This window comes from Papio anubis, chromosome X, assembly GCF_008728515.1.
Source record: "Papio anubis isolate 15944 chromosome X, Panubis1.0, whole genome shotgun sequence".
NCBI classification, from domain to species: Eukaryota; Metazoa; Chordata; class Mammalia; order Primates; family Cercopithecidae; genus Papio; species Papio anubis.
The window spans coordinates 13,489,836-13,512,188 of NC_044996.1; the positions used below are offsets into that span (position 1 = coordinate 13,489,836).

General features: G+C 37.6%; 1 pseudogene; it reads left to right on the forward strand.

The window, feature by feature from the left end:
- Positions 1 to 240: 240 nt before the first annotated feature.
- Positions 241 to 21,691, forward strand: LOC108583694 (annotated as a pseudogene).
- The last annotated feature ends 662 nt before the right edge of the window (positions 21,692 to 22,353 follow it).

Below are 22,353 nucleotides of genomic sequence, written 5' to 3' on the forward strand. Positions count from 1 at the left end.
GAGTGCAATGGCACCATCTCGGCTCACCGCAACCTCCGCCTCCCGGGTTCAAGCGATTCTCTCGCCTCAGCCTCCCGAGTAGCTGGGAATACAGGCATGCGCCACCACACCCGGCTAATTTTGTATTTTTAGTAGAGACGGGGTTTCTCCATGTTGGTCAGGCTGGTCTTGAACTCCCAGTCTCTGGTGATCTGCCCACCTTGGCCTCTCAAAGTGCTGGGATTACAGGTGTGAGCCACCATGCCCAGCCTGGAAGGTGAATCTTTTAGGAGTGGAGAGGAGAAAGGTGAGTTGGCAAAGTGGTTGAGACTTATGCCCAAATCCCATGAAGCATCCTAGAGGCGTTGGTGTATTGAAATGAGTATACCTGCCTGGATGACACCAAAGACCATGTTAAATGCTAAGGGTCCTTCAGATCATTCTGACTTAGAGGATATATAGCACCAGTAGCACCACATACCTTTAAGAGCATTTAAGTTTAGGCAACATCCTCAGCAGTGACTATGGAATGATGACTAGAAAGACCTCTAATCTACTGCCCTGTGCTATTCAATCCTGGTACAGCCAAATGAGGAGAAAGACATGAACAAAAATAGAGATTCAATGAACTGTTCACCATATTTGACAAGTAGAGGTCTTGGAGCCACATTTGATTTGATTTCAAAAAGCAAAGAAGCACAACAATTCCTGTACATTAGGTATTGTGGGAAAAATTTACATTTGATCCTGAGCATTTATTCATAATTAATTTCGGATAAAGAATATTATTTGCTGTCTGGTATATATACTTTAAGACCTCACATTTTGTACTGGCAGCTTCAAAATCTTCACCAAATTTATATAAAACCCCACTGTTAAACTTGCCTCTCGAAGTGTTGATCTGGTTTATATAGTCACCTATGACAGTATAAATATTGCTATTGTCACCCCACTAGTTTGATAACTTTCTTTGAAAATTACACTAAATGTGACCTTGATCTTCAGGTCTTAAAATTAATTTCAATTGAATGTAATTAATTTGAGAGATGTTTGTATCTTGCTCAGAATCTTTCAGGCAAAGGATGAGGGTAGGGAGCAGAAATTTACTTCTTTAGTGGATAGTATCTGTACCCATATTTAGGAACCACTGATACAAGTTATCTGAAGAAACTACAGTTTTCTCTTTTAAGGGAGCATAATGCCTTTGTGCAATTTGATATATATTATTGAATAATTCTGTTCTACTTCTTAATTCCTGCAGAAATACAGAGGTGACAGAGGATATACTTCTTTTACAATCTATTGTTGAATACACTACATCTCCAGATTCTGAGATAAAAATCAGTGAGCAATTCCATACAAGAGAAATGACAGGGAATAAAAGAGCTTTCAAACAACACAGGAACAGTAGGACAGGTTGCCTCTGATAACAGTTCTCTCCCACAATCCCTCCCTCATTTGTCATGGGACTAGTGACCACAAGGAGACAATTCCTTCAGAAAAATTCCTTCATTGTTTTAAAAACATATGTCTCTGGTAGGCAGCTGGGTAGCCGATTGCAGGATTAACAATGAGTAAAACAGCTCTGCATGTAATCTGACTACCCTAGGTTCAGATATAGAAATAAATTAGACAAAGATTAAAATTATATTTCAGTTATCTTTGAGTGATTTAGATTTCTCTTCTGTATTCATCTGTACTTTTCCTATGCGAGCATATTTATTTTTATAGTCAGAAAAAATAAGAATAAAAGAAATATAAAAATTGTTAAAAATGTCAGTATTAGACTTCACCTTCCAGCCCTGGTGAAATGACTGATTTCAGATTTGCCACCCAGCCATAAACAACAAGAAAACTGAAAAAAAAAAGATGAAATATCAAACAGCTGTTTCAGATATTAGATAATAGACAATAGAGGACTTTGACCCAGGGCATAAGATAAATAAATGTGGTGAGGTATACAATTGCCTCAACATTCTGTTCGGAGGTTGTATTAGTCCAATTTCATGCTGCTGATAAAGACATACTGGAGACTGGGCAATTTACAAAAGAAAGAGATTTAATGGACTTAACAGTTCCACATGGCTGACAAGGCCTCACAATCATGGCAGAGGGCAAGGAGTAGCAAGTCACATCTTATGAGGATGGTGGCAGGCAAAAAGAGAGCTTGTGCAGGGAAACTCCTGTTTGAAAAACCATCAGATCTTGTGAGACTCATTCACTATCACAATGACAGTGGAGGAAAGACCTGCCCCCATAATTTAATCATCTCCCACTTATTTCCTCCCATGACAGATGGGAATTCTGGGAGTTACAATTCAAGATGAGATTTGGGTGGGGACACAGCCAAACCGTATCATTCTGCCCCTGGCCCCTCCCAAATCTCATGTCCTAACATTTCAAAACCAATCATGCCTTCCCAACAGTCCCCCAAAGTCTTAAATCATTTCAGCATTAACTCAAAAGTCCACAGTCCAAAGTCTCATCTGAGGCAAGGCAAGTTATTTCTGCCTGTAAGCCTGTAAAATCAAAAGCAAGTTAGTTACTTCCTAGATACAATGGGGGTACAGGTATTGGGTAAATACAACCATTCCCAATGGGGGAAAAAATGGCCAAAACAAAGGGGCTGGAAGCCACATGCAAGTCTGAAATCCAGGAGGGCAGTCAAATCTTAAAGCTTCAAAATGATTTCCTTTGACTCCATATCTCACATTCAGGATGCACTGATGCAAAAGGTGGGCTTCCACAGCCTTTGGCAGATCTGCCCCTGTGGCTTTGCAGGGTATATCCCCCCTCCTGACTTCTTTCACAGGCTGGTGCTGAGTCTCTGTGGCTTTTCGAGGCACATGGTGCAAGCTGTCAGTGGACCTACCATTCTGGGGTCTGGAGGACAGTGACCCTCTTCTCACAGCTCCACTAGGCAGTGCCTGAGTAGGGACTCTGTGTGAGGGTCTCAACTCTACATTTTTCTTCTGCACTACCCTAGCAGAGGTTCTCTATGAGGGCCCCGCCCCTGCAGCAAACTTCTCCCTGGGCATCCAGATGTTTCCATATATCCTCTGAAATCTTGGCGGAAGTTTCCAAACCTCCATTCTTGACTTCTTTGCACCTGCAGGCTCAACACCACATGGAAGCTGTCAAGGTTTAGGACTTCCACTCTCTGAAGAAACAGCCTGAGCTGTACCTTGGCCCCTTTTAGTCATGACTGGAGCAGCTGGGACGCAGGCCACCAAATCCCTAGATTGCATACAGAAGAGAGACCCTGGGCCAGGCCCACAAAATGACTTCTTCCACCAATACCTCTGGACCTGTGATGGGAGAAGTTGTGGCAAAGGTCCTGACATGCCCTGGAGACACTTTCCCCATTGTTTTGGGGATTACCACTTGCCTCCTCATTACTTATGCAAATTTCTGCAGCCGGCTCAAATTTCTCCTTAGGAAATGGGATTTTCTTTTCTATTGCATTGTCAGGTTGCAAGTTTTCCGAAGTTTTATGCTCTGTTTCCCTTTTAAAACTGAATGCCTTTAACAGCATCCAAGTCACCTCTTGAATGCTTTGCTGCTTAGAAATTTCATCTGCCAGATACCCTAAACTGTCTCTCCCAAGTTCAAAATTCCACAAATCACTAGGGCAGGGGCAAAACGCCACCAGTCTTTTTGCTAAAACATAACAAGAGTCACCTTTGCTCCAGTTCCCAACAAGTTCCTCATCTCCATCTGAAACCACCTCAGCCTGGATTTCATTGTCCATATCATTATCAACATTTTGGTCAAAGCCATTCAACAAGTCTCCAGGGAGTTGCAAACTTTCTCACATTTTCCTGTCTTCTGAGCCCTACAAACTGTTCCAGCCTCTGCCTGTTACCTGTTTCCAAAGTTGCTTCCATGTTTTCAGATATCTTTTCAGCAATGCCCCACTCTTTGGGTACCAATTTACTGTATTAATCCGTTTTCATACTGCTGATAAATACATACCCAAGACTGGGCAATTTACAAAAGAAAGAGATTTAATGGACTTACAGTTCCACATGGCTGGAGAGACCTGATAATCATGCTGGAAGGCAAGGAGGAGCAACTCACATCTTATGTGGATGGTGGCAGGCAAAAAGAGAGCTTGTGCAGGGAAACTCCCGTTTTTAAAACCCTCAGACTTTGTGAGACTCATTAACTATCATGAGAACAGCACAGAAAAGACCCATCCCCATAATTTAATCATCTGCCACTAAGTTCCTCCCATGACATATGGTAATTCTGGGAGTTACAATTCATGATGAGAATTGGGGGGGGACATAGCCAAATCATATCACAGGTACTTCCAGACTGTGGCACACAATGGAAGACAAGAAGCAACACCTAACAATCTTTGTCAGTTGGAAATACAGATATTAAAGTTTGAAGAAGCAGATGCATATGGAATTTATGGGAAATGGTTCAGGAGACAAGGTTGTTGAGCTACACAGAAAATGAGTTTGAGAAATCTTCACAGAAGTTTTCCTGAGAAAGTTGCTGAATACTAAAATGTGCGTGTGTAAGCTAAAACGTCATGATGCTGGGCAAAGCACTTATGGAGAGCTGTAAACTGAACTATTCCTACAGCATACAACATGGAGGTCTTTCAAATACTAACCAAGTGGAGATACTTTATTGAAAAACTGGAGCATTCAGGCAACTTCCGGAAAATCACATTTTAGTAGAGGTGAAACTAGACTTAAAGTAAAGGATACTTTAGATCCACCCTAACAAAATTGATTTGAAAGTTATTTAACTGACAAAACTAAGTTCAACATTTTTTAAAGATACACAGTGGGATTCTGATATGTAGCCGTATAAAATGTTCAGTATTCGATCAAATATTCTTAGCCATGCAAAGCAGTAAAAGAAGAAATACATAAGCAGGAGAGAAATCAGCCAATGGAAATGTTCAGAAATGACAAAAATTACTGTATTAAAAAACAAAGACTTTTAAATAATTTATATATATATGTTCAAATATTTGAAGGAACTCATACACACCATGAAGAGATAAATGAGAGGTTTAAACTGGAAAAAAAAAAGAAGTTGTAGAGATGAAGAATACAGTATCTGAAACAAAATATTTACAAGATGAGCTTAAAAGCAGTGTAGTTACTGCAGAATAAAAGACGAAGATGCAACAATAGATGACTCTCCAAACTGCACTTGAGAAAGAAAAAGGACTTAAAAAATCAGAATCTTAGAAATCTGCAGGACAATATAAAGCAGGTTTAGCATATGTGTCATTATATTAAATGTACTTAGAGAAGACAGAAAATATATTTGAAGAATTTGATTTATTTTTCTTAATTTCATGAAAACTATAAAACCATAGATCCACAAAGTTTAACAAACATAAAAACCTATAAACAATAACAGCAACAACAAAACACATCAAGATACATTGTAAGAAAATTGTTGAAAACCAATGATAGAGAAAAATTATAAAGCAGCCAAAGGGGGGAAAATAATAGCTTGCATACAAAGGAAGGAAGGTAAAAATAAACATTCACTTCTCATCAGAAACTATGTAAGCCAGGAGATGATATGACATCTATAAATTACTGATACAAAAGTGCAACATAGAATTCAATATACAGAAAGAAAATCCTTTTAACATCAAGACAAATAAGATTTCTCAGACAGACAAAACTGAATTTATCCAGCAAATATGTAATACTAAATATGTGAAAGAAAGTTCTTCAAGTGAGAACACACAGATACCACAGAAAACCCTGGATCAACATAAAAAGATTAGAGCAACAGAAATAATAAGTATGTGCAAAGATATTCAGAATTCTTTCCTCACTGAAAAAAGTTAAATTTATTTTTAAAATAATTGACTATAGCAAGTAAAAATGATATATCTTGGAATTTAACATATGTAGATTTAAAATGCATGACAAAGACAAGGGATTTGAGGAGATAACTGGAAATACACCATTGTAAGGATCTTACATAACACCATATCTATATATGACATACATATATATATGCTATAGTGCTATATGACTTTAAGATAGGTGGGCATAAGTTAATTGGGGTATGTTTCAAACTCTTCAGCAACCACTGAAAACACTGAACAAAAAGTATACCTAAAAAGTTAATATTGGACGTCAAATACAATACTTAAACAAATCCAAAGAAAAAGGCAAGAATAAAGGAATGAATGAACAAAGAATAGTTGAAACAAGTAGAAAACATATACTAAGATGGTAGAATTAAACTTAACTCTATCAAAAATTACAATGAAAGTGAATTGTCTAAACCCAAGTAAAAGGAAAACACTATTAGATTGCATATAAAAGCAAGACCCTACCATGAGCTATCTACAAAAATCCTACTGTGATGTCCTTAAAAACCTCCCTCTCAAATCTCTGAGTGCAGTAAACATAGTTGAACAAAGTCCCCAGCTGCCATGCTGTAAAATTCATCATATTCATGCCACACTTTCCATGTGCTGCTCGCAGCCTGTGACTGAATGCAGCAAAAATACTAAGTTAGGCCCAGTATTGTTAGACACATAAATCCTCTGATAGGCAACATTGACTCAAGAACTGTCCATTGGCTTTGCAGAAATGGCCAATATCTGAATAAATGTAAAAGAAATTGCCATTATGTGGAAAAATATAATATTATTCTCTTAAATTGTTAAAAAATATTTATCACTGTTGAAAGCAAAAAATATTATGTAGTGGAGTTTTCAATGTATATAGATGCAGTAAATATGATGACTGTAACTTAAAGGGGGAAGGTAAATAAAAATATGTGGTTGAAAGGCCTATATTTCACTGGAGGTTGGTAAATGTTAAGTTGACTATGAATGGTTAAGTATGTATATTCTAATCCCTTGAGCAAATACTAAAAATTAACAATAATATGAAGAGATAAGCCAAGAAGTCAATAGATAAATTTATATATATATATATATATATATATATATATATACACACACACATATACAAAAAGCCATAGTGCCTCTTCTTCTGCAAATTATCGCAACATCTCTACAGCAAGGATACAGAACTGGATGTAGAATGAGATAAACCAATTGACAGAAGTAGCCTTCAAAAGATGGGTAATAAAAAACTATGCTGAGCTAAAGGAGTACATTCTAACCTAATGCAAAGAATATAAGAACCTTGATAAAAGGTTAGAGTCGCTGAGCGCGGTGGCTCAAGCCTGTAATCCCAGCACTTTGGGAGACTGAGGAGGGCAGATCCTGAGGTCAGGAGTTTGAGACCAGCCTGACCAACATGGCAAAACCCTGTCTCTACTAAAAATACAAAAATTAGCCGGGCATGGTGGCTCACGTCTGTAATCCCAGCTACTCAGGAGGCTGAGACAGGAGAATTGCTTGAACCTTGGAAGCAGAGGTTGCAGTGAGCCGAGATCGTGCCACTGTACTCCAGCCTGGGTGACAGAGCGAGGCTCCGTCTTTAAAAAAAAAAAAAAAAAAAAAAAAAAGTTTAGAGGATACCCTAACTAGAATAACCAGTTTAGAGAGGAACATAAATGACCTTATAGAGCTGAAAACACAGCACGACAACTTCGTGAAGCATACACAAGTATTGATAGCCAAATCGACCAAGCAGAAGAAAGGATATCAGAGGATGAAGACCACCTTGCTGAAATAAGCATACAGACAAGACTAAAGAAAAAAGAATAAAAAGGAATGAACAAAGCCTCCAGGAAATATGGGACTTTGTAAAAAGACTGAACCTGCAATTGATTGGAGTACCTGAAGGAGATGAGGAGAAAAGAAACAAGCTGGAAATCACACTTCAGGATATTATTCAGGAGAACTTCCCCAATCTAGCAAGACAGGCCAACATGCAAATTCAGAAAATACAGAGAACACCACTAAGGTACTCCATGAGAAGATCAATCCAGAGGTATATAATCATCAGATTTTTCAGGTTAAAATGAAGGAAAAAATGTTAAGGGCAGCCAGAGAGAAAGGCCAGGTCACCTATAAAGGGAAGCCCATTAGACTAACAGCAGACCTCTCAGAGCAAACTCTACAAGCCAGAAGGGATCAGGGGCCAATATTCAACATTCTTAAAGAAAAAAAAATTTCAACCCAGAATTTCATATGCAGCCAAACTAAGCTTCATAAGCAAGAGGGAAATAAAATCCTTTCCAGACAAACAAATGCTGAGGGATTTCGTTACCAGCAGGCCTGCCTTGCAAGAGCTCCTGAAAGAAGCACTAAAGCACATGGAAAGAAAAAGCCGGTACCAGTTACTGCAAAAACACACCAAAAATATAAAGACCAATGACACTATGAAGAAACTGCATTAACTAGTGTGCAAAATATCCAGATAGCATCATGATGACAGGATCAAATTCACACATAATAATAGTAACCTTAAATGTAAATGGGCTAAATGCTCTAATTAAAAGACACCGAATGGCAAGCTGGATAAAGAGTCAAGACCCATTGATGCTGTACTCAGAAGACCTATCTCACACGCAAAGACACACATAAGCTCAAAATAAAGGGATGAAGGAAAATTTACAAAGCAAATGGAAAGAAAAGAAAGCAGGATTTGCAATCCTCGTCTCTGACAAAACAGACTTTAAACCAATAAAGTTAAAAAAAAAAAAAAGACAAAGAAGAGCATTATATAATGGTAAAGGGAACAATTCAACAAGAAGAACTAACTATTCTAAGTATATTTGTACCCAATACAGGCACACCCAGGTCCATAAAAAAAGTTCTTAAAGACCTACAAAGAGGTTTAGACTCCCACACAATAATAGTGGGATACTTCAACACCCCACTGTAAATATTAGACAGATCAACGAGACATAAAATTAGCAAGGATATTCAGGACTTGAACTCAACTCTGGATCAAGTGGACCTAATAGAAATCCTCAGAACTCTCTATCCCAAATCAACAGAATATACATTCTTCTCAGTGCCACATGACACTTATTCTAAAATCAACCATATAACTGGAAGTAAAACATTCCTCAGCAAATACAATAGAACTGAAATCATAGCAGTCTCTCAGACCACAGTGCAATCAAATTAGAACTCAGGATTAGAAAACTCACTCAAAACCCCAAAATTACATGGAAATTGAACAACCTGGTCCTGAATGACTACTGGATAAGCAATGAAATTAAGGCAGAAATCAAGAAGTTCTTTGAAACCAATGAGAACAAAGAGACACTGTACCAAAATCTCTGGGACACAGCTAAAGCAGTATTGAGAGGGAAATTTATAGCACTAAATGCCCTCATCAGAAATCTAGAAAGACCTCAAATTGACACCCTCACATCACAATTAAAAGAGATAGAGAGGCAAAAGCAAACTAATTCAAATGCTAGCATAAGACAAGAAATTACTAAGATCACAGCAGAATTGAAGGAAATAGAGACACAAAAAACCCTCCAAAAAAATCAATAAATCCAGGAGCTGGTTTTTTTTTTTTTTTAAAAATGAACAAAATTGATGGCTAGCTAGACTAATAAAGAAGAAAAAAGATGAGAATCAAATAGACACAATAAGAGATGATAAAGGGGATACCACCTCTGATCCCACAGAAATAGAAACTACCATCAGGGAATACTATAAACACCTCTATGCCAACAAACTTGAAGCTAGAAGAAATAGATCAATTACTGGACAAATACACCCTCCCAAGACTAAACCAGGAAGAAGTTGAATCCCTGAATAGACCAATAACAAGTGCTGAAATTGAGGCATTAATATATAGCCTACCAACCAAAAAAAGCCCAGGACCAGATGGATTCACAGCCAAATTCTACCAGAAGTACAAAGAGGAGCTGGTACTATTCCTTCTGAAACAGTTGAAAAAGAGGGGCTCCTCCCTAACTCATTTTATAAAGCCAGCATTATCCTGATACCAAAACCTGGCAGAGACACACAAAAAAAATAAACTTCAGCCCAACATCCCTGAGGATCACTGATGCAAAAATCCTTGCATACTAGCAAACCGAATCCAGGTGCACATCAAAAAACTTATCCACCATGATCAAGTCAGCGTCATCCCTGGGATACAAGGCTGGTTCAACAGGTGCAAATCAATAAATGTAATCCATCACATAAACAGAACCAAAAACAAAAACTGCACTATTATCTCCATAAACACCAAAAAGGCATTTGATGAAATTCAATATCCCCTTATATTAAAAACTCTCAATAAGCTGGCATTGATGGAACGTATCTCAAAAATAAGAAGAGTTATTTATGACAAACCCACAGCCAATATCATATTGAATGGGCAAAAGCTGGAAGCATTCCCTTTGAAAACCCATAGAAGACAAGGATGCCCCCTCTCACCACTCCTATTCAACATAGTATTGGACATTCTGGCCAGGGCAAACAGGCAGGAGAAAGAAATAAAGGGTATTCAAATAGGAAGAGAGGAAGTCAAATTGTCTCTGTTTGCAGGTGACATGATTTTACATTTAGAAAACCCCATGATCTCAGCCCCAAAACTCCTTAAGTTGATAGGTAACTTTAGCAAAGTCTCAGGATGCAAAATCAATGTTCAAAAATCATTCCTTGACACTAACAATAGACAAGCAGAGAGACAAATCATGAATGAACTCCCATTCACAACTGATACAAAAACAATAAAATACCTAGGAATAAAGCTAACAAGGAATGTAAAGGACCTCTTCAAGAAGCACTACAAACCACTGCTCAAGGAAATAAGAGAGGATTCAAACAAATGGAAAAACATTTCATCCTCATGGATAGGAAGAATCAATATTGTGAAAATGGCCATACTTCCCAAAGTAGTTTATAGATTCAATGCCAATCCCATCAAACTACCATTGACATTCTTCACAGAATTATAAAAAACTACTTTACATTTCATATGGAATCAAAGAAGACCCTGTATAGCCAAGACAATCCTAAGCAAAAAGAGCAAAGCTGGAGGCATCACACTACGTGACTTCAAACTGTACTACAAGGTTACAGTCACCAAAACAGCATGGTACTGGTGCCAAAACAGACATATAGACCAATGGAACAGAACAGAGCCCTCAGAAATAATGCCACACATCTACAACCATCTGATCTTCAACAGACCTGACAAAAACTAGCAATGGGGAAAGGATATCCTATTCAATAAATAGTGCCAGGAAAACTGGTTAGCCATATGCAGAAAACCAAAACTGGACCCCCTTTTTACACCTCATACAAAAATTAACTCAAGATGGATTCAAGGCTTAATGTAAAACCCAAAACCATAAAAACCCTAGAAGAAAACCTAGGCAATAGACATTCAGGACATAGGCATGGGCAACAACTTCATGAAGAAAATGCCAAAAGCAATTGCAACAAAATCCAAAACTGATGAGTGGGATCTAATTAAATGAAAGAGCTTCTGCACAACAAAAGGAACTATCATCAGAGTGAACCAGCAACCTACATAATGGGAGAAAATGTTTGCAATCTACCCATCTGACAAAGACCTAATATTCAGAATTTATAAGGAACTTAGACTAATTTACAAGAATAAAACAAACAACCCCATCAAAAAGTGGGCAAAGGATATGTACAGACACTTCTCAAAAGAACACATTTACTCAGCCTACAAACATATGAAAAACAGCTCAACATCACTGATCATTAGAGAAATGCAAATCAAAACCACAATGAGATAACATCTCACGCCAGTCAAAATGGTGATTATTAAAAAGCCAAGAAACAGTAGATGCTGGCAAGGCTGTGGAGAAATAGGAACACTTTTACACTGTTGGTGGGAATGTCATATTAGTTCAACCTTTGTGGAAGACAGTATGGTGATTCCTCAAGGATCTGGAACCAGAAATACCATTTGACCCAGCAATCCCATTTCTGGATATATACCCAAAGGAATATAAATCGTTCTACTATAAAGACACACGCACACATATGTTTATTGCAGCACTATTTACAATAGCAAAGTCATAGAACCAACCCAAATGCCCATCAGTGATAGACTGCATAAAGAAAATATGGTACATGCACATAACGGAATACTACACAACCAGAAAAAGGAATGAGATCATGTCCTTTTCAGGAACATGGATGAAGCTGGAAGCCATCATTCTCAGCAAACTAACACAGGAACAGAAAACCAAACATCGCATGTTCTCACTCATAAGTGGGAGTTGAACAGTGAGAACACATGGACATGGAGGGGGACCAACAAACACCAGGGTCTATTGGGGATGTGGGGCGAGGGGAGGGAACTTAGAGGATGGGTCAATAGGTGCAGCAAACCACAATGGCATATATATATATATATATATATGTATATATATGTGTGTGTGTGTGTGTATATATATATATAACAAACCTACACATTCTGCACATGTATCCTGGAACTTAAGTAAAATTTTAAAAAGTCATTTTAATAGGTATGTAGTGTTATCTTACTGTGAGAGAACTAAACATTGCAACAAAGTATATTTTAAATAACTGAAATTCTGTTATTTTCAAAATATTGTTAAAAGACAACTGTACTGACAAGAATATGTTCCTTAATCCTATAACACTTTTTGAGTTGGATACACCATGATATGGTTTCAGCTTTTCTTTAAGCTCACACTCTATTTGACTTATTTTCATTCCATTCTTACTCTCTCAAGACCAGCGTCACTTCATAAATTCTTGTTGCAAGAGTTGCTTGTGGAAAAAAATGTATGTAACTTATTGAGAGTTTGTGTTCCTTTTACTCCAACGTCAACTTCCCAGTACTAGAACACACTGTTAGCAGGATCTAAACCTACCAAGCCTACACCTTGATGATAATCAGTAGAAAAGACCTGTTTTTCAGAATACCCATGCCAACCCCAAAAGCCAGAAACACATTTCAAAAAATGTGTCTCAGGGTGCACATTTGCCTTCATCCACATAAAAAATATATGTTTTTAAAAAGTTTCTTTGTAATAACAGTTTTCATTATGACAAAATTAGGTGGGTAACAGATAATATGTCTTAGTATGTGAAGAACATTTAAAAGGACAGGAGATGTATAAATACTCTTGGAAATTTTCCTTCATTCAGAAAAGGAAATTATATTTAGACTACTCAAATAAACTGATTTTAAAACTGATGATTTTTTCCTAAGCAAAAATCAATAATGTATGGCTCATATGCTAATGAATCAATTTTTCATTGCAGACCCTAAGTATAGTCCTGCAAATTCTCCTGGCTAAATCTCATCACAAGATAGTTGACTGATTGCATATTGTAGCAGCATAATGCTAGAGGAACTAATCTTGACTGATATTGTAGCTTTCTTAAAGGACACTTTAAAAACAACTGGTCTCAAGATTATAAGTTCTTTCTAAAATTCAATTCAGGTTATTGTTCAGGGTAAAAGAATTAAGAAAGGTCACTGGATGCATTGATTGTGGTGGTCCCAATTTAGTCACACAGACAGGCTCATTCTTTGTCTAATTGTGTCATCCCAAATGAATAGCTAGATTTAATCAATTCTGATAACAAAAAAAAGGAGTTATTCTCAGTAAATGGATTTTGCAAAGCAATCAAATCAGGTTTTATGTCTATCAATCCTAACCCAGAAATATTCAACAAAAAGCTTTATAAAATGCAAATTTCTAAAAATTATGGAAATGTTCTACTTCGTTATAATATTTACTTTTTTCATCTTATATTCTCTTTTTAATTTAAGGAAATCAAGGATTGCACAAAAGGTCAATTATATTACAGTATTTCTACTGAATAAAAACCAATCTAAGTGTTATAATGGCAGGAAAATTATTTTTATAAATATTATGATTTTACCATGTTTTTAATTACAGTACAAAATTCTTTTCAAAAGTAATTATATGATAGAGAACTAAGAGTAACATATAATTCAAGAAGCTTCTCTTCATAAAAGAATATTAGGGGATTATTTTTGAGTGAATTTGCAGTTTAATATATTTGATTTTCTTTCCAAGTCTCACTGTGTGCATCTTTTGTACTGCAGCTGCAAAGTCTGTAGATTGATCTCATCAAATCTCACATGCAAATTACAGTTCTACCTCCACACACATTGGGTTTAATAATGATAAAAATAGATGACAAATATGAAAGGAAACTAGTGCAAAAGTCTTAGTATAGCCACAAGCTTAGCATGTTTCAGGAAAAATAATATGATGTAGCCCAAGGACAGTAGACAAGGGGTGGAAGATGAGATAAAAGTGGTGGCCAGAGGCCAGATCCTACAGCGTATTCAAGGCCATGGTAAGGAGTCTAGATTTTATTCTAAGGGTAATGAAAACACAAAGTAGTGTTTTGTGTAGGAGAATGACATGATTTGACTAACTTCTAAAAGGATCATCCTGTCTGCTTTGTGGCAAATTGGCCAAAAAAGGGCAAGGGAATAAGCAGATCAATTAAGAAGCTATTGCAAGACAGGAAAGAGATTATTGTGATCAAAACTAGGTTTGTAGTATAGAACAGAAACTCAGAAACTAGGTTTGTGATCGAAACTAGGTTTGTAGTATAGAGTAAGAGGTTGAATTCAGGAAATATTTCGGAGGTAGAACCTCCTGGATTTACTGATAGATTGGATGTGGGCATTGGGGGAGTTAGAAGAGATGAGGACACAACTAGGTATTTGAACTGAGAAGATGGGTGGATGATACTGTAAAGAAAAAGTCTGTGGAGGACCAGGTTGCCTGTGAGGTAGGCGTGGATTAAGAGTCCTGTTTACAAATTTTAGGATTGAGATGCTGATAGGTTTGGCTCTGTGTCCCCACCCAAATCTCATTTTGAATTGTACTCCCATAATTCCCACATGTTGTGGGAGGGACCCACTGGGAGATAATTTGAGTCATGGGGGCAGTTTCCCCCATACTGTTCTCGTGTTAGTGAATAAGTCTCATGAAATCTGATAATTTTATCAGGGGTGTCTGCTTTTGCATCCCCCTCATTTTCCCTTGCCGCCGCCATGTAAAAAGTGCCTTTCGCCTCCTGTGATCATTCTGAGACCTCCCAGCCATGTGGAACTGTAAGTCCAATTAAACCTCTTTTTCTTCCCAGTCTCTGGTATGTCTTTATCAGCAGCATAAAAACGGACTAATACAGATGCCTACTGAACATTCAAGTAGAGATATTGATTAGGCAGTTTCATATATGTCTAAAGCTGAAGAGAGAGATCTGCACTTGGGGCATGTGTAGAGCTATGGAATAGATTGAGATTGGTTAGGTAAGAATGTAGGTTGGTAGAGGGTTAGGGGCAGATTGCAGATACTCTAGTATTTAGAGATCATGCAGAGAAGAAGCAAGCAGACAATGAAAGAAGCCTGAAACAGTGTGCCCCGTAATATAGGAAATAAACAGAAGAAAGTGGCATCTTGGAAGCCAAAATAAATTAAAAATGTTTTAAGAAGAATGGAGTGGGCCTTCTAAAGGGGAGTTGAAAGATTTTAGATAAAAAGGCATCTTTGAAAAGTATTGCTTTTTTGTAAAAGGCAACTGAGAAATTGGGCTGTAGCTGGAGGGTGATATAGAGTAAAATACATTTTTATTTTTGCTTCTAATAATAGAAAAGATACTTAGTTTTTTAAAAAATTGTTTGTCCTTTTTCTGTTTTCATTTCTGATGGAAATGACGTAGTAGAAAGGGGAGAATGTTTGATATACAAGAGAGAAGGAAACATTTATTGCAGGAGTGATTTCTTCAACAGGGTGAGAGGATATGAAATCCAAAACGCAGTTGAGGGGTTAGTCTTAGATAGTTATCAAGTGCTACTTTCACAATAGCAGGAAGAATTTAAAGGAGTTTTGATACAGATGCAGGGAGGTTGAGAGTTAATTTAAAGGAGTTTTGATACGGATGCAGGGAGGTTGAGAGTTTGGGATTTGGAAAGATGTCAAAATTTCTGATTTAGCTATGCAAGTGAAAACAATTCAGGGGCATAAAAGATTATTGTAATCAGTTCTACAAATTCAAACATCTAGCTTAGACCTTGACTCAGACTCCCTAGTTATAAGTCATTGCTGCATATACTCTTGCACAAGTTATTATAACATTCAAAATATGTTCATGAAGCATGTGTTAGAGAAATTAAGTCGGTAAGTACTTGTTTTCATTTCACAATCTAATTTGCTGAAAGCAATTCCAAATTCTCTGGAAATTATTTTTATTGCAGTGGCTGTAGAATGGTTTGCTTTAGAGAAAAAGGTCCCATAATCTTTGATAAAATTGAAGGTAGAATCAATGATATTTGATTCTGATTAATTTAGAGCTTAGTGGACTGTAAAACTCCTGGGCCATTTTGCTAAGCAACCTGGAAGCTCTTTATCCCCTTTCATCACATCCTAGGAAACCTGCCAACTGCATGTTTTGGAAACAAAAAGTTTATTCAGAGTTTTCCAGCTCACAATACAGTCAATTATTTTCAGTGTGCAGACACTATATGCTGACACAGTAGAAAGTTATTTTGGGAAGCAGGGTCTCCAATCTGTATTTTCAGGCATTGATTAGAGACTCTAAGAATAGAAACATGATGCAATGTGCTAGGAAACAAGAGAGCTAATTTATTCCAATCGGCCAATCACTAGCTCAAGTCCTACTATCCTCTCTCCCCACACACAAAAAATAATTCTCTGTGTTGCAAGTTAAGATGACATTTTCAGAATCCAGCACATCAGAGCTCTTAGACATTATCTAGTTTAGCACCTTCTATGTATAAATAGGTAAACCTGAGACCTCCATGAGGCTAGGGACTTACCAAAGTTTACCCAGCATATGCATGGTATAATCCAGACTTCCTGACTCCTTATGCATCACTCCCTTCACCATGCTTTTCAGCTCCTCTTTCTTGTCTCTTTACTATGGCAAAAAATATTCTCTGAGCAGGCAAAGTGGTCAGCTTGACTCCTGGTATGACGTGTACTACAAGCATCTAGAGCAGCTGCCCCAGAAACCATAACAAAACCCACTTTAAGGATAAAGAGCAAGAACCAGAAAATCATAAGGCAGAAGAAGCAGGAAAGTAATATAAGGAGAGAAATAAAGGGATAAAATGTCCTAAACTAAGGGTAGGAAAAAAATCTAGCATGGGGAAAAATTAAGAAGAAAAAATCTGGCATGAGGAAAATGGAAGAGGGATCTACAAATTGTTTCAGATGGAGGGGCAGAGAGGAAGATGAATTGTGTGGTGCTCTCTATCGGACTGATGAGGACAACCCAACCTAGCTGCCCTGACTCTTCCAAAGGCCACTCTATTTCATGCTTTTGATTTATCTTACCACTGACAGAGATAAACTTTCTACCTACCTACTCTTTTTCCTGTGCCCTACTTTTGCTGTAATCTTTTTGTTTGGGAATTCATGGCCTTAAAACTAAAGATTTCTTTACAAGTATAAATAAATCAGAGTTTATAAAGCACTTACATATATATTATTTCCTTTCGGTTTCACAATAAATTTACGAGGTAAATACTATCTATGACTCTCCAGAAGGGTATATGGGTAGACAGAGAGAAGCTAGAGATTAGGAAGGGTCATTAAACTAAGTGTCCTATGGAAACACGCCAAATCAAGGAGGACTTTTCAAATGGGGCTAGGAGAAACTCAAGGCCACAAGCAAGAACAAACTAAATTATATATCCAAGTGCCATGATGACAGTAGGAAAATAAGGAGATGCAGACCAAGGAAATTGATGTACTGTGTCAAAGAATAAGGGTGAAAAGTGGATGAATCTAATTGATTCAGAAATGTTGGCATCTGCAAACCTTAACAATGCTGTAGAATGCCCCTTTAATGTAAACTCAGACTGCCACAATGTGGGGTAACATTTCAAGAGAGCCATGCTAGGGGATGACATCAGCAAGATGGCAGAACAGAAAATCTTTGTCTCCATTGCTGCCACAGAAAGTTCATCTAGCAACTACTCACAGACCAGAACATCTTTTGAAAACTCCTCTACATGAAAACAATCCTAAGACACGGGTGTGGTTGAAAAACTGAATGAAATCCAAATTGGAGGGTAAAAAGAATGCCCTTATTCCAACCATGTCACCCCTCCCACTCCCTCAAGTTGACACACCACAAAGAGGATTTCCCTGGTCCCAAGGTTGCTACAGAAGGGAAAGAGAACAAGAGACACTTCCAAGGATCACTCTGTTCTCCCCGGATAGGGAATACGAGGGGAAACATTATGGCTACACCATTGCATGTTAGATAGAAACAAAGAAAGGAGGCAGAGGTCATAGTGAACAGCATGCAGATATTGGTGGTACCCCTGTGCTTCTGTCAGCTGTGGTGCCAGATCAGAGATACCAGCCAACGTCATAGCACATATGCAAAGATGAGCTGGTTGCATCAAAAACACAGTGGAAAGTTCAATCTAGCTTGAATTTCTAGAGAGCTAGTCTCCACGCCCAGCTTCAGATCCCACCTCAGTGACCCTGCCCAAGCAAGGAGAATCCCACCTTCGCACATTTCAGAGAAGCAAAATGATTAGATGGCCTGACCCAGGAAGTCAGGCAGTGGCTTTACTTAGCCAAAAGCTCACTCAGTGTCCCTGCTCAGACAGGGAGACTCTCACTTCTGTGCATTTCATAGAAGTATAGGGAATATAACTGCTTGACCAGGAACATCTAACAACTGTTTAACTCAACCAAAAGCCCACCCTACTCCTCCACCCTGAAGGGAGGCAATCTGAAACTGTGCATTTCTAAGGAATATAGCTTCCTGTGCTGCCTATCCTGAGCAGCAACTCTACCTAACCTCAAAGCCCAGCCAGCATCCCTGCCCAACTGCAGAACCCAAGTAGTAAAATTACCCAACTAAGATATATGTGTTGTGACCAGCCTCAACAGAAATCATCACTATACCCAGCCAGCAGCTCTGTCTGACAGTAGAGCCCAGCCAGTGGTCTCACCAGATAGCACAGCCCAACAAGCAGCCCCACTCACAATCAGAACAGCGGCAGCGGCTTAGCCAACTACAGAACTTACAAGAAACTCTGCCTGTCCAAGGTTGTCACCATCTGGTCATAACAGAAGCACAGGCTAGACTAAATAATGAAGGACTATCCCTTCAAAGAACACCTATAAAGTCCAGAAACGTTGTCCCCTCAAATGTGCAGACAACAATGTAAGGACACAAAGAGTACTAAAAAAAATGGAGAAACATGACTCCTCCAAAAGAAAATCATAAAGTTTCAATAGAAAGCTTCAACAGCAGACTCTCTCAAGCAGTAGAAAGGACCACTGAACTAGAAGAGAGAACAGTTGAAAGTATCCAGTCAAAGGAACAAAAAGGCAAAAGAATAAAATATAATAAGGAAAGCCTACAGGAATTATGGAATATCATCAAGAGACCAAACATCACATAAGAAGAGCTGCAGAAGGAGAAGACAAAAAGCAGAAGGAAGGAAATAAAGATCAGAGCAGAATTAAATGAAACAAAGTCTAGAAAAACAATATGAAAGATCAACAAAAGAAAAAGTTATTTTTTGAAAAGATAAACAAAAATGATAAACTTTTATCTTGATTACCTAACAAAAATGAGATATCTTAAATAAAATCAGAAATGAAAGAGATGTTACAACTGATACCACAGAAATACAAAAGATTGTAACAGATTACTGTGAACAGCTATATGCCAACAAATTTGAGAACATAGAAGAAATAGATAAATTTATAGACATATACAACCTACCAAGGCTGAATTATAAAAAAATAGAAAATTTGAATAGGCCAATAACAAATAAGGGGATTGCATCGTAATAAAAGCTTTTCCATCAAAGTAAAGCTCAAGACCTGATGGCTTCACTGCTGAGTTATATCAAACATCTAAAAAAGAAATAATACCAATCCTTCTCAAACCTCTTCTAAAACTTTGAAGAAGAGGAAATATTTACAAACTCTTTTCGTCAAGGTCAGCATTACCCTGATACCAAAGCCAAACAAGGACATTATAAGAAAAAAAATTATAGGTCAATAACCTTGATGAATATAAATGCAAAAATTCTCAACAAAATACTATTACAGCAAACCGAATTCAACAACACACTAAAAGAGTCATCCGTCATTATCAAGTGGGATTTAACCCTGTCATGCAAAGTTGGTTCAACATTTGCAAATCAGGTGGTGAAAGGCTTGTACACTGAAAACTACAACACACTGATGGAAGAAATTGAGTAAGATATGAATAAATGGAAAGATATCCCATGTTTATTGAATGGAAGAAGAAATATTGTTAAAATGTTTATACTACCCCATCTACAGATGCAGTATAATCCGTGTGAAAATTGCAATGTGATAAACAGAATTGAAAAAATTATATGATCTTCTAAATAGATGCAGAGACATTATTTTATAAAATCCAGCATCTCTCATGATTAAAAACAATCAACAAAATTGGCATAGAAGAGACATACTTTTCCGGGCACGGTGGCTCACGTCTGTAATCCCAGAACTTTGGGAGGCTGCGGCGGGTGGATCACCTGAAGTCTGTGGTCAGGAGTTCGAGAACAGCCTGGTCAACTTGGTGAAACCCTGTCTCTACTAAAAATCCGAAGAAAAAAAAAAAAAAAGCTGGGCGTGGTGGCGCACACCTGTGGTCAAGCTACTCAGGAGGCTGAGGCACCAGAATCACTTGAACCTGGGAGGTGGAGGTCGCAGTGAGCCAAGATCACACCACTGCACTCCAGCCTGGGTGACAGAGTGAGACTCCGTCTCAAAAAAAAAAAAAAAAAAAAAATACTTCAAAGTAATAAAAATCATCTATGACAAACCCACAGCCAACATCACACTGAATGGGGAAATGTTGAAAGCATTCCCCTGAGAACTGGAGCAACACAAGAATGCCCACATTCACCACTTCAATTCAACATAGTACTAGAAGTCTTAGCCAGAGCAATCAGAAAAGAGATAAAAATAAAGGAAATCTAAATTGGAAAAGCGGAAGTCAAACTGTCACTGTTTGCCAATTATATGGATGTATATCTAGAAAATCCTGAGTTGAGTGTCCTGAGAGGTCAGATTGTTGTCAGACGTGGCCCATTGACATGGACATGAACATGAACAGAGTAAAATGGGACTTCCAGATTATAAACAATGGAAAATAGAAGGGACACCATTAGAAACTGTCCAGAAGAAGCTGGCTGCATAAGGGCTAAGGTATCCATGGGGCTGCAGTGAAGTTGTAAATACACAGGTGGCTTTGCAAACAGTATTTCCTTTGTTGGTGCCTTATTAAAAGCTTTCAAATGAGGATTTGCTGCATTTGTGGTAGCTGTAGGGGCTGAATATTACCTGGAGTCCCAGAATAAAAATATGAAGCATCACTGAAGATAATATCTGGAAGTATCTTACTTGGTTTTTAACTCTCCAAAATAAGAGTTATTTACTGCAGCCTACTTATCTGAGTTTGTCCCTTAAAACATGTTGGTAAGATTTCATAAAGTAAAAAAAAGTTAAAAAAAAAAGAAAAAAAAGTCCTAAAGATTCATCCAAAAAACTCCTTATCTGATAAACAAATACAGTAAAATCTCAGAATACCAAATCAATGTACACAGATTAGTAGCACTGTTATACACCAACAACCACGTTGAGAATCAAATCAAGAACTGAATCCCTTTTACAACAGCTGCAAAATAAATAAATAAAATATTTAGAAATATAGTTAACTAAGGAAGTGAAAATCTTACAAGGAAAACTAAAAAAACACTGCTGAAAGAAATCATGGATGACACAAAATGGAAACACATCCCATGCTCATGGATGGTTAGAATCAATGTTGTGAAAATGACCATACTGCCCAAAGCAATCTACAGATTCAATGTAATTCCCATCAAACTACCATCAACATTCTTTACAGAACTAGAAAAAAATTCTAAAATTCATAGGGAACCAATAAGGAGCCTGCATAGCCAAAGCAAGACTAAGCTAAAGGAACAAACCTGGAGGCATCACATTACCTGACTTAAACTATACTACAAATCTATAGTTACCAAAGCAGCATGGTACTGGTATAAAAACAGGCACATAGATCAGTGAAATAGAATAGGGAACCCAGAAATAAAGCCATATCTAATACTCACAGCCAACTGATCTTCAACAAAGCAAACAAAAACATAAAGGGGGGAAAGGACACTGTATTCAATAAATGGTGCTGGGAAAACTGGCAAGCCACATGTAGAAGACTGAAACTGGATCCTCATCTCTCACCTTATACAAAATTAACTCAAGATGGATTAATAATTTAAATCTAAGACCTGAATCCATAAAAATGTGAGAAGATAACATCAGAAAAACCCTTCTAGGCATTAGCTTAGGCAAAGACTTCATGACCAAGAACCCAAAAGCAAATGCAACAAAAATAAAAATAAATAAATGGGACCTAATTAAACTAAAAAG